Source organism: Mustela erminea, chromosome 4, assembly GCF_009829155.1.
Source record: "Mustela erminea isolate mMusErm1 chromosome 4, mMusErm1.Pri, whole genome shotgun sequence".
In the NCBI taxonomy this organism is placed as follows: domain Eukaryota; kingdom Metazoa; phylum Chordata; class Mammalia; order Carnivora; family Mustelidae; genus Mustela; species Mustela erminea.
The window spans coordinates 129,220,773-129,234,468 of record NC_045617.1 but is presented as its reverse complement, the minus strand read 5'-3'; the positions used below and the strand labels follow the sequence as shown (position 1 = coordinate 129,234,468).

The 13,696-nt window shown below is 41.8% G+C and overlaps 1 long non-coding RNA gene across 1 annotated transcript; it reads left to right on the top strand.

Annotated features, from left to right (window-relative positions):
- The first annotated feature begins 3,671 nt into the window (after positions 1-3,671).
- LOC116589094 lies at positions 3,672-11,329 on the top strand. Its single transcript, XR_004285195.1, has 3 exons — positions 3,672-4,538; positions 7,491-7,659; positions 10,424-11,329. It is a non-coding gene; the product is annotated as an uncharacterized LOC116589094 (long non-coding RNA).
- Positions 11,330-13,696: the final 2,367 nt, after the last annotated feature.

The window sequence follows — 13,696 nt, the reverse complement described above, 5'->3', positions numbered from 1 at the left end:
GCAGAAGGAAAATGCTACCAGGTGGAAATCTAGATCTACACAAAGGGATGAAGAGCATGTAACAGTATGGGTTAATGTATGACTTATTATTATTAAACCTCTTGAAAGATAATTGCTTAAACAAATTACAGAAAAGTGGTGTTAACTTTATAATATATGTAAAAGCAAAATGGATGACAAGAATAGCTTAATAGAAGGGAAGAAGTACAGAGTAAGTGTACTTTTTGTAAGGTTCTTGTACTGTACCCGAAATGAGATACTATCATTTAAATGTAGACTGTGATAAGTTACAGTTTATAAACCCTAAAGCAAATCACTAAAATAACCTAAAAATTATAGTTATGAAACTAATGAGATAAAATGTAATGAAAAATTGATTAATTTGAAAAATTAAAGGAAAAGAGGTAAAAGAGAGTAGAGGACAATTGGGATGAATGGAAAATAACAAGATGAGAGACTCAAACCTAACCATATCAATAGTCCCATTAATAATAGTGATAATATTAATGTGAATAGTCTAAATGCTCCAATTAAAAGGCAGTTATTGTCAGATTGGATTTAAAAGAACACTGCTTTCAAGAAAGGTACTTTAAAGATACAAGTAGGTTAAAAGCAAAAGGATAGAAAAAGATACCTCATGCTACCACTAGTCAAAAGAAAGCTGGAAAGGGTATGTTAATAACAAAATAGATTTCAGAGCAGAAAATACTAACAGGGATTAGGGCTTATGTCATACTGATACAGGGTCAGTTAATGAATGTACCTGACAGCAGGCCCGAATGATAGCAAAAGCTGATCACACTGCAAGGAAAAAATGGACAAATTTTAGTATCTACTTTCTAAAACTGAGGGAGAATGTTGGCAGAACAAAAATATAGTCTGTTTGAACAGTGGTAACAGCCAGTTTGACCTGGTTAGTATTTATAGAACATTCCACCCTACAACAGCAGAACACAAGAGTGCATGTGGAATATTTATGATGATAGACCACACTGTGGCTCATTAAAAAATCTCAGATTTGAAGGTATTCATCATACCAAGTGTGTTCTTTGACCACAGAGGAATTATGTTAGAAATCAGTAACAGAGAGATCCTTGGCAATCCTTAAATATTTGGAAACAAGTCAAAGAAATCTAAAGAGAAAGTAGAAAGTAATTTGAAATGAATAAGAAAAATGGGCTGCCACTAAAGCAGTACTGAGAGGGAAAATCGTAGTATTAAATAACTATACTAGGAAGGAAGGTCTCAAATCAGTAACCTGAGTTTCCAGTTTAAGAAACTAGAAAAAGAAGAGCAAATTAAGTTCAAGGTAAGCAGAGCTTGAAGAGGAATAATAAAGATCAGAGACAATTAAAGACAAAAACAAAGAGAACAATCAGTGAATCCAAAGCTTGTTCTTTGGGGGGGGGGGAGACCAATAAAATTGTTAAGTCTCCAGCCAGATTGGTGAGGGAAAAAAGAAAGACAAATGTTCAAGGAATGATTATTTATATATTTTTATATATATATATATATATAGAGAGAGAGAGAGAGAAGTAACATCACTACAGATAAAAGGACTATTAGGAGCACCTTTATGCCAATAAATGCAATATCATTGATGAAATCGACAAATTCCTTGAAAGGTAGAAATTACCAGAGCTCACTAAAAAGATAACCTGAACAGCCCTACAAAAGAAACTGAACAGGCACCTGGGTGACTCAACTGATTGTCTCCTTTTGGCTGAGGTCATGATTGCAGGGTACTGGCAGTTGAGCCCCACGTTGAGCTCCCTGCTCAGTGGGGAGTCCGTTTCTCCCTCTCTTTCTGCCCCTTCCCCCTGTTTGTGTGGGCTTGCACACATGCATGCTCTCTCTCTCTCTCTTGCTTTCTATCTCTAATAAAATCTATCTCAAAAATATTTTTAAAAATAGAAATTGTAGTTTTAAAACCTAATTATAACAAAAATCCAGGCCCAGGTGGCTTTAGTGGTGAGTTTAACCAAAAACTTCAGAAGAGATAATACCAATTCTACACAAACTTCTAAAAAATCCAAGTGGCAATAGTTTCCAATTCATTCTGTGAGGCCGTCATAACTCTTGGACCAAAATTATCCTGGTACCCTAGCCAGACAAACCTATTACAAGAAAAGCTACAAGGCAATATTCCACATAAATACAGGTACAACAATTCTAAGGAAAAGTTTAGTAAATTGAATCCTATGATATAATAAAAAGATAATGTATCGTGGTCACGGGGTTTATCCTGGGAATGCAGGCTTGATTTAGCAGTCACATAATCATCTCAATATAGAAAAATCATCTGACAAAACTGATCCTCTATTGCTGAGAAAAACTCAGGCAAACTAGGAGTAAAGGGAACTTCCCCAGTTTGATAAAGGGCATCTATAAAAACCCTAGAGTTAACATCATACTTAGTTGTAAAAGATTGCATACTTTGCCCCTAACATTAGGAACAAGTAGGGATGTCTGTATAGGAAATTCTAGATGTTGTATAGGAAATTCTAGACTGCACAATTGGGCAAGAAAGAAAGAACATCCAGATTGGAAAGAAAAAATAAAATTGCCGTTATTCACAGATGACATGATCTTCAGGCATGTAGAAAATATACAATGGAAAAAAATGTACAATGGAGTCTACAAGCATCTATTAGAACTAAAAAGTTACTTTATCGAAGTTGCAAGATAAAAAGCAACATACAAAAATCATGTTTGTATATGTAGCAACAATTAGAAATGGAAATTAAAAATCCACACTTATAATAGCTTAAAAAAATGTATTTAGAAATACATCTGACAAAAAAATATGAAAAGCCTGTACAATGAGAACTACAAAATATTATAAAGAAGACCTAAATAATAATATATACCTTGTTCATGGGTCAAGAGATTCAGTATTGTTAAGACATCATATTCCCAATATACAGATTCAATATAGATCCAATACAATCTCAATCCAAACCCCAGCAGGTTATTTGTGTGCGTGTGTGTGTGTGTATATATATAGATGAGCTGATTCTTTTTTTTTTTTTTAATTTTATTTATTTATTTGACAGAGAGAGAGATCACAAGTAGGTAGAGAGGCAGGCAGAGAGAGAGGGGGGAAGCAGGCTCCCTGCTGAGCAGAGAGCCTGATGCGGGGCTCGAATCCAGGACCCTGAGATCATGACCTGAGCTGAAGGCAGAGGCTTAACCCACTGAGCCACCCAGGTGCCCTGATGAGCTGCTTCTTAAATCTCTGTAGAACAGCAGTGGACCTAGAACCGTCTTCCATGCTGCTTTTGAACTTGACAATGTTAACACCAGAAGTTTCCAGCGGCTCCATTCTCTGCCTCTACGTGATGTAAACCACCAACCCAAGCAGGATATCAGAAGTATTTTTGGGGGCACCTGGGTGGCTCAGTGGGTTAAGCCTCTGCCTTCAGCTCAGGTCATGATCCCAGGGTCCTGGGATCGAGCCCCGCATCGGGCTTTCTGCTCTGCAGGGAGCCTGCTTCCTCCTCTCTCTGCCTGCCTCTCTGCCTACTTGTGATCTCTGTCTGTCAAATAAATAAATAAAATCTTAAAAAAAAAAAAAAAGAAGGATCATGCCAATGAATTTCACAACTCTGGTGATCACTTTAAAAGCATCTCCTCTTTAAAAAAAAAAAAAAAAAAAAAAAAGAAGTATTTTTGTTTCAGTATGTCCCTCTGATTATCTGTATGAATGCATGCCAACTGAGAGGAAGTATTGTAATAAGGAACCTAATTTAGGTGTCAATTGAAGTTGGGAATAAGATTTACTGCTGTTCATTCTTTGGAATAATCTGGGGTTGATTAGTGTTTTCAAACTACATCTGCCAGTTAATATGATGTTCAACTATTTTCTATATAAGAGGAAAAATAAAAAATCTGATATAAAAGGGTTTTTTAAAGACTCAGTTGGTGAATTTATATGCACAGGAAAAGAGACTTCTGTAGATCTTTAAGGAGCAAGTGTCAAGAGGTTTCTAGAAAAAAGAAAAGAGATAGAGAAGGAAAGAAAGATCTACAAATTACCAACACAGTTTAAGTTTAGAGCAGGGAACTGGTAACATAGTAACTGACCAAAAAAAAAAAAAAAAAAAAAAGAAAAGAAAAAGAAAAAAAAAACCAAACTATGCCAGAAGCATCCCTTTTAAGGAAGTAAGATTGTACTCAAATTCTTGTAGTGTCATCTGTTGGTACTTGAGGATCTGAGGGACCCCTGCAAGCATATTCTTCAGAATCCAGATTAGGGGAAGAGGTTACACTTTGGATGCAAAGTTACTGCTGTATTCATCTTAATAAATCAAATTAAGTTACTTGGCAGAACACCAACTGTGACCCACCCATTTCTGAGGAAATGACCAGAGGTCAAAGATGATTATTTTCATCTTTTATAATTGAAGAAATATTTGTCTTATTTTCTATTGCTCAAGGTTGGCATTTTCTTCCTCCTGGCATGTTGCCTCTAAAGCTCTGCGCCATTTTCACCACAAAGTTCCCTGGATTCTTCAGAGACATGGAACCAATAGAATGTATGTTTATAAAATGAAAATATTTTTATATATAATGAATATGTACTGTGATGATTTGGCTCTCACGGTTACAGAGGCTGGGTAGTCCCCCAGTGTCTGCTGGAAACCCAAGAGAGCTGGTGGTGCAGTTCACTCCAGCCCAAACCCCTGAGGACTAGGAGAGCCAATGGTGTCTAGCAGTTCCCAGTCCAACAGGGGAAGACCAGGTGTCTTAGCCTACCAATCTGGCCAAGGGAGCGCAGAGTCTCCCTTTCTCACCGTTATGTTCTATTTGGGCCTTCAAGGGGTTGGGTAAGGACCACCCAAATTGAGAAGTGCAATCTGCTTTATGAGTCCACTGATTCAAATGCTAATTTCATTCAGAGACACCCTCCCAGACACACCGAGAAAGAATGGTTAGCCAAATGTCTGGAAACTGAAATGATCCAGTCAAGTTGACACAAAACTAGCCCTGATACTCCCTCATGAATTACTTTCATCTGTTGTAGTGTTTATTGAGCATCCAGTTCATACTCAATAGTTACTCATGAGGGCTGTGAGAACAGAACAAATACTTGACATGACTTCTCCTTTTGGGGAAAAGCTATTCAGGAGGACTGCTGTCTCTATCTTGATAGTTCTTGACTCAAGCTAACATAATAGATTATTACATGAAGGAGTTGAGTGAACATTCTGGAAGGGATGGAATTTCATGTCTGCTAGTACTCTTCCCTTGGGGAGAAAAGCTACTTGTGAGCTTTCTGATCTTGGAGCTATTCTCTTTCAACAACTCCCCCAACCCTACCTCCTGGGCCCTAACTTACCAGTTTGAGAAGACATTGCTCAACAGGACACTAGCTCTCTTTGGTTAGAACTTGGTAGGAGCCATTTTCCTCTAATGATTAATGGAAAACTAAGGAGAATGCATCAATTTATAGAAAAAAACATTTTCTTAAATACAGGCTGGTACCCCATTTATGGGCGAGCTGTTCATGCTTTGCCTTTATAGAGTGACCATTCTTTTTTTTTTTTTTTAAGATTTATTTATTTATTTATTTGACAGAGAGAGATCACAAGTAGGCAGAGAGGCAAGCAAAGAGGGAAGGGGGAAGCAGGCTCCCTGCTGAGCAGAGATCCCGATATGGGGCTCGATCCCAGGACCCTGAGATCATGACCTGAGCCGAAGGCAGAGGCTTTAACCCATGAGCCACCCAGGCGCCCCAGTGGCTATCCTTAATTTTGGACAGGAAAGACTTATGGAAAAGGCAATTGGGCTTGCGGTAGGATTGGGTTTTTTTCTTCCTCTTTTAATATCCGTATGGGGCAGGGTCAGGGTAGAAGGTTGCAGCAGCCAACCAAGTGTGAAGGCACTGCCGAAATCCACCACAATCACTGGAGCGCCATTAGCGGGGAAAGCCTCAGTGAGAGGCTTTCTCAGTGAGAAAGATAGAAATGTAAAGAAATTTGGGGACCAGAAATCTGGGCTATCACTCTATTAGCATCCATGAGCTCTTTCTGAGGGAAAAACAGGCACACGCTGAAAAGTATATTCCTGCAGACTTTCTTTGTTTCCCTCAACTAATGAGGTAAGTTGGAGCCCTTTCATTTATAAGGAACCCACATCTGGCTCTTATTTCAGATAACAATTGGCAGCTTCAGGCAGCACATTCTGTAAATCTTAGTAAGTCTCTTGGCTTTTAGGCCATGCTGCCTGATACTCTTCTGGGTAAGAGACCCAGATAAGATTTGGAGGGCTTGAGAATGTAGGGCAGTCTCTTGGGTCTGTAAGCAGACAGAATTTGTGATGTTTCTTATAGGCCTGTAATAGGCTTCAGTGTCTTTGTTCCTGAGGGAAAAAGTTATGGGCAGATAATGCCTTCTGAACTTCTAAAGCTTCTCTCTATTTCTCAACTGGTAAACTTTGCCCCTGTTTCGTTTTGGGTTTGTTCTAAAGTTCTCAGAATAAAAGCACCAGCCAGTATATTCAATTTCATAATAGTAGTTGACATTTACTGAGTGCTTACTCTGTGTTCAGGCAGGCTAAGCCTTTTATACACATTCTATTGGTAAATGCCCACTAAAGACACTTGGAGCAGGTGTTACCCACATTTTGCAGATAAGATTAGAGAAATTAAATAATCTTCCCAAGGCTACATGGCTAAATTAAGCAGTTAAACCAAAATTATAAGTTAAGCTTGCTTCCATAGCTGGAGATCTTAAACATGAAGACGTCCTCTCTCTCACAAATTCTCTTATTTCTGTGTGATTACCAAAATGAGATTGGGAAGAAGAAAAGGAATTGTTTCAGCCATCCACTCTTGGGTAACAAATCAGCCCTGACTTAAGGGCTTAAAATAAACCATTATTTCTCACAACACTGCCAGCTATCAGAAGGCCTGTTTTACCTGATGGTGGGTTGAGTAGATGGTCTAAAATGGCCTCCCTCCCATGGGCCCCTCTGTGTGACTGCTTGGGATTTCTCACAGCATGGTGACTGCTCTCTGAGAAAACATTTCAAGAAGACAAACCTCATTGTGAGAGTGCTAAGCAAGGTTCCATTTTTAATATACTTGCTAATGGTCCATTGACCAAAGTTAGTCTCATGGCCGAACCCTGAGTCAGTGTGGGAGACTCTATTAGGGCATGAATCTTAGACAGTGTGATTCACTGGGGACCAACAAAGTAACTAACAGGCATTATGTGACAATATTTTATTCATCTGAGAAGCATCTTTCATTTCCTCTCAGATGAATAGCAAAGTTTGCCAGTTAGAATTTCAAATTACACATATAGCCACTTGCATATAAATTTTGATATTTTGAATGGTGGTGTTCAGGCTGTTAAATGAATCAATAATTGGCAAGTCCATTTATTAATTTAAAATTCTCTGTTTTCAAAGAGAGTTAGCTTGTCAGCACGCTCATTACCTTGTTTAGTATTCATAAAACCCCAATTACATTGTGATCTCTACAGATGAGAAGCCGAAGTAACTTGGTCCCGGTCACGTGCCTGGTTCTCAGCAGATCTAGTTTTGAGGCACTATTGGACTCCAAAGCCATGCTTTTTCCTCCTTCCCAGTCTACCTCTGGTGCTGAATGCAGATTTGGGGAGCTGTGGAGTAAACAACACGGGACACTTAAAGGTTTGTAAGGAAGGGTGAAGTTGTTTTGTTTTGTTTTGAAGTAAGCTCTACAACCAACAGAGAGCTTGAGCTCACCATCCTGAGATCAAGTTTCAAGCTCTACCTACTGAGCCAGCCAGGTGCACTGGGCGATTTTTTAAAAGCAACTGCAATCGAGTGGAAGAGGAAGCTCACAGGGCCAAAAGCCTGGAGCCTTTGGTTCATTTTGTGCTGCTGTGTTAAACTAGCGGGCCTGGTCTCTCTCTCTCTCTTTTTTATTTTAGAGAGTGAGAGAGAACAGGGGGAAGGGTAGGAGGAGAGAGAGAATCTCAAGCAGACTCTAGGCTGAGCTCAGAGCTCAAAATTCGACTTGATCCCACAATCCTGAGATCATAATCTGAGCCAAAATCGAAAGTAAGACACTTAACTGAATGGGTCACCCAGGCGCCCCTAGCGGACCTGGTCTTAAATTTTCATCATCTCTAACACTTTAAAAAGATTTTTTGGGTAAAGTATACATAAGATGAAATTTACCATCTTAATCATATTGGAGTTTAAAAGTTCTGCAGCATTGAGTACACTCATGTGACCGTCACTACCCATCCATCTCCAGAACTAGAATTATTGGCAACTCCAACGTTGTTTGGAGGGAAAAATGGGTACATGGCTTTTATCCAGGCACTCTGGGCTGGTCAGGACTGCGGGTCTCAAGATCCCGTCGGGTCACCTTTGGGAGTTTTCCTAAAGTTAAGGGTGTCATCTGGGGTATAAGGACAATGAAAAGGAAGTCACTACTGGGGTCATCAGGAGGTTGCTGGGGGGAACTGGTTGTTATGGGCTGAGTTACGTCTTCTAAAATTCATATGCTGAAGTCCTAAACCACCCCCACCCCACCCCATATCATATCATATATATCATATAATATATTCATATTTAGAAATGAGACTCTTAAAGAAGTAAACAAGATAAAATGAAATTATATTGGCCAATATAACTGGTGTTTTTATTAAAAAAGGCAGACCCAGAGGGAAGACCATGTGAAGGCAGGGAGAAGGTGGCATCTATAAGCCAAGAAGAAAGGTCCCAGAGGAAACCAACCTTGTTGACAACTTGATCTTAGACTTCCAGTCTCCGGAACTGTGACTGAATGAGTTTCTGTTGTTTAAACCACCCAGTCTGTGGTATTTGTTATTGGGACCCTCTCAGACTAACACAGTGGGGAAGGGCCCTGCTGGCTCAGGGCCTTGAAAGCTGTGGGGCCTCAGTTCTAAGATGGACCAAGTGAGGAAAGCTCCAGGTGGTCACTAGATGAGCAGTATGTCAGCAAGAGAGAGCGGTTGTGTACTAAATGTCCCTGCCAGGTAGCACACTTGCTTTCAGTCAGCATGCTGGGATGTGGTTTCAAAACCTCCTTGTAGACCCAGTGGGCCCTGGATTTCTGAGAGGGCCCTACTCTGGGAACTGCAGTCTCATGGACAAGAGATAGAAAGCTGGAACCGTGACCATCAGCACTGATTCTACGTGTTGGGCCATGCCCCCACCTCAAGTCTTTGGTTTTGTTTTTTCAATAAGTTTAAATTGTTATAGGTATAGGCATACCTCAGAGACGTTGCAGGTTCTGTTCCAGACCACTGCAATAAAGTGGATATTGCAATAAAGCCAGTCAAATGAATTTTTTGGTTTCCCAGTGCATGTAAAGGTTATGTTTATATTGTAGTCTGTTAACTGTGGGATAGCATTGTGTTAAAACAACCAACGTACAGGGGTGCCTGAATGGCTCAGTCAGATAGATGTCCAGCTCTTGACTGTAGCTCAGGTCATGATCTCAGGGTCATGAGGTCAAGCTCTGTGTCAGGCTCCACGCTCAGCATGGGGTCTGCTTGTCCTCCTCTGCTCCTCCCTCAGCACTCTCAGTCTCTCTCAAATAAATAAAAAAATCTTTTTTAAAAAAAAACCAGGGCGCCTGGGTGGCTCAGTGGGTTAAGCCGCTGCCTTCAGCTCAGGTCATGATCTCAGGGTCCTGGGATCGAGTCCCACATCGGGCTCTCTGCTCAGCGGGGAGCCTGCTTCCTCCTCTCTCTCTGCCTGCCTCTCTGCCTACTGGTGATCTCTCTCTGTCAAATGAATAAATAAAATCTTTAAAAAAAAATAAAATAAATAAAATAAAATTAAAAAAAACCAATTTACTGGCCTTATTTAAAAGACTTTAAGATAAATTTTTGTGCCAAAAAATGCTAACCGTCATCTGAGCTTTCAGTGAGTAATCTTTTTGTTGGTGGAGAGTCTTACCTTCATGTCAATGACTGCCGATTAAACAAGGTGTTAGTTGCTGAAAGTTGGGATGGCTGTGGCAATTTCTTTTTTTTTTTTTTTTTAAGATTTTTTTTATTTATTTGACAGACAAATATCATAGGCAGGCAGAGAGGCAGGTATAGAGAGAGGAGGAAGCAGGCTCCCCACCGAGCAGAGAGCCCAATGTGGGGCTCAATCCCAGGACCATGGGATCATGACCTGAGCCGAAGGCAGAGGCTTAACCCACTGAGACACCCAGGCTGTGGCAGTTTCTTAAAATAAGACATCAGCGAAGTTTGCCGCATTGATTGACTCTTCCTTTCACAAATGAATTCTCTGTAGCACACGATTCTATTTGATAGAATTTTACCCACACGGGAACTTCTTTCAAACTGGAGTCCACTCTCTCACTCCCTCCCTCACATCCTCTCACGCCGCTGCTTGATCAACTAAGTTACGTCATGGTCTAAATCCTCTGTTGTCATCTCAACAGACTTCACGCCATCTTCCCCGGGAGTCGGTGCCATCTCAGGAAACCATGGTCTTTGCTCATCCATAAGAAGCAACTCCTCATCTGTTCAAGTCTATCATAAGATGACAGTAGTTCAGCCACATCTTCAGGCCCCACTTCTGATTCTAGTTCTCTTGCTGTTTTCACCACATCCGCAATTCCTTCCTCCACCAGAGTCCTGAGCTCCTCAAGGACATACCATGAGCATGGAAATAAACTTCTTTCAAATTCCTGTTCATGTTGATATTTTGACCTCTTTCCCTGAATCAGGAATGTTCTGAAGGGCGTGTAGAATGGCGAATTCATTCCAGAAGGTTTTCAGTTGACTTTGGCTAGATCCATCAGAGGAATACTATCTCTGGCAGCTCTAGGCTTACGAAATCTATTTCTTAAATAATAAGACTTGAAAGTTGAAATGACCCCTTGATCCGTTAGCCACAGAATGGACGTTGTGTGAGCAGGCATGAAAACAACATTCATCTCACCGGACATCTCCATCAGAGGTCCTGGGTGACCACGTACACTGTCGATAAGCAGGAATATTTTGAAAGGAATCTTTTCTTCTGAGCAGTAAGTCTCGACAATTGGCTTTAAATATTCAGTAAACCATGCTGTCAACAGCTGTGCTATCACCCAGGCTTTGTGGTTCCATTTACAGAGCACAGGCAGAGTAGACCTAGCATAATTCTTAAGGGTCCTGGGACTTCTGGAATAGTGAACGACCATAGGCTTCAACTTCAAGTCACCAGCTGCATCAACCCCTAACAAGAGAGTCAGCCCATCTTTTGAAAGTTTAAGGTCTCTGGCTGTGAAAGTCCTGGATGGCCTCTTCTTCCAGTAGGAGCCTAGCTGCTTCCCCTACATTGAAAATACGCTGTTTAGGGCCACCACCTTCGTCAGCGACCCTAGCCAGATCTTCTGGATGGTTTGCTGCAGCTTCTCCATCGGCACTGGCTGCTTCACCTTGCTCTCTGAGTGATGAGATGGCTTCTTGCCCGAAAGCTCACGAACCAACCTCCGCGGTTTCAGACCTTCCTCTGCAGCTTCCTCACCTCCCTCAGCCTTCCCAGCATTGAAGAGAGCGAGGGCCTTGGTCGGGCACAGGCTTTGGTTGAAGGGGATGTTGTGGCTGGTTTCGTCTTCCGTCCAGGCCACTCAGACTTTCTCCACACCAGCAGTTGGGCTCTTTCACTTTCTTATCATTCATGCATTCACTGGACTAGCACGTTAAATTTCCTTAAGAATTTTCTCCTTTGCTTTCACAACTTGGCGGAGGGCTTGAGGTAAGAGGCCTCCAGCATCCTGGGAGGCGGCAGGGCAGGAGCACTCGGCCCTTCCTGGATCCCCTCCCTGAAGGAAAACACCCACCCACACTACTACCAAGAGTTGTAGCAGACTCTGGTCCTGCGGTCCCTTGGATTCCTTGGGAGCGAGGTTACCACATACCCCCAGACTTTCTGGAAGTGTGCTTCCCTCCGCCCCTCGTGTTCCCGGTGTCAGCAACACCTGGCCCGCATGGAGACTCACAGTCCAGGGCCAGAGCCCAGCTCCCAGAAGAAGTTGTGGAAAAGAAAACTTGACCTTTCTCAAGTTTCTCTTCTCACTCTATGAAGCAGAGGCAGGAAGGGGAGCCATTTGAAACATCTAGAATTATCTGAGGTAGATGTCTGGATAAGAGTTTCTTTCACAAAATGCTGTTTTTCAAGGGAAAATAAATAATGGTATTATTATTTAAATAATAAATGGTATTTATTTTCACCAAGATGGATATTTTGTAGCACTTTGGGATGTTCATATACACCGTTTGCTTTCATTTGGCCCAGGAAACTGAAAAAGAGACAGATGTGAATGAATTTGTCTTACTTCTTTCCCAAAAGATAGCAGTCAGCAAGTCGCTGCTTGGCATAAAGCCAAGGCCTCTGTGATTAAACAATATATAACCACGTGGTGCCAACAGGCAACTGAATCGGTTTTCTGACAAGTACACTTTCAGTCAGGCAGGTTAGCTGAGGGGACGCGCTCCCCTTCTCTGGGGAGACCAGTCGCCTCGGGCTTTCAAATACAGCCACTGTCCTGCCTCAGGCGTATTTCAGAAGAAAAATGCATATTTATGGAGTCCGAAGTTTATGTAAAAAAAGAGTTGACAGGACCAGTTGGAAGAGCCCTGCCAGAGAGGGAAAACATCAATTTAAATATTTGATTTGCATCCAAAATTCATTCCATCAGAGACCTGGCACCCACAGAAGTCTGCTGACCCACTGGAGAAATAACGCAGACATTTCTGGTGGGCCTGGAAAGTACTCTCGGCTCCCCAGGATCCCAGCGCCAAAAGCCTTAACTGACTCGGAGTATTGGACATCTGAGGACCCCTGTCCCAGGATAATAACGCATATTCCAAAGCAGCAGACACTGGGGCTGCCCTCAGCCGCTGCTTTACAGGGCCTGACCTTTGGGGCCTGAATATCCTCTGTCCCAGCCAACTACAGCCTGAGGTTGTGCGGGGGACAGGCTGGGGGCCAGCCGCTGGGCCCAGCGCTTCCCCGGCATGCCTCAGCTGCCTTCGGATCCTTGAGCAGCAGATTTTCAAGTTCTCCTGCCAACACCCAAGCCAGCCAGTAAATAATCAGCTGCAATTTGTAAACCCGTTTCATTTTGTAACTGCTGTTTTCATTCAGAATTTTCTGGAATTCCAGGGGCCAGCCACAGCAGGTTGTTTTTTAATTTTATGTTATTTTTTAAAAATGTTTTTTATCTTCAGACTTGCAAGGCGCTTGGCCCTCTGCAGCGGGGTCCTGGGAGGAACTCGGATCTGCTTCCCAGATTGGAAGGAGACCCCAGACACAGGGAGGGCCAGAGGGAGACTTTGCGGCGTCTTCAGGGAGGGGACTCCCTGACACCCTGCCATCTGTCCCTCACACACGTGACAAAGCAAAGCACAAAAAAATGCAAGTAATACTGTAGCAGTCGACTTGAACTGATTGTGGAAAATAAGGTTTTCGGTGATATCTGGACTCCTTAACCCTCCTTTCACGCTTTGGAAAGGCCCGTGCTTGTTCCTGGTAGACCTAGCGCCCAGCAAGTCCCCTGTCGGATAATTTCGGAAAAAACAAACAAACAAACAAAACACAACATTTTGCTAATCAATATCAATAGAGACATTTCGTCTCCAGCGGTTAAATATGCATATCAAGAAGGAAGAAAACTCTATTACAGAAAATTAAAAAAAAAATCCTGTTTATTTATTTATTTAAATTG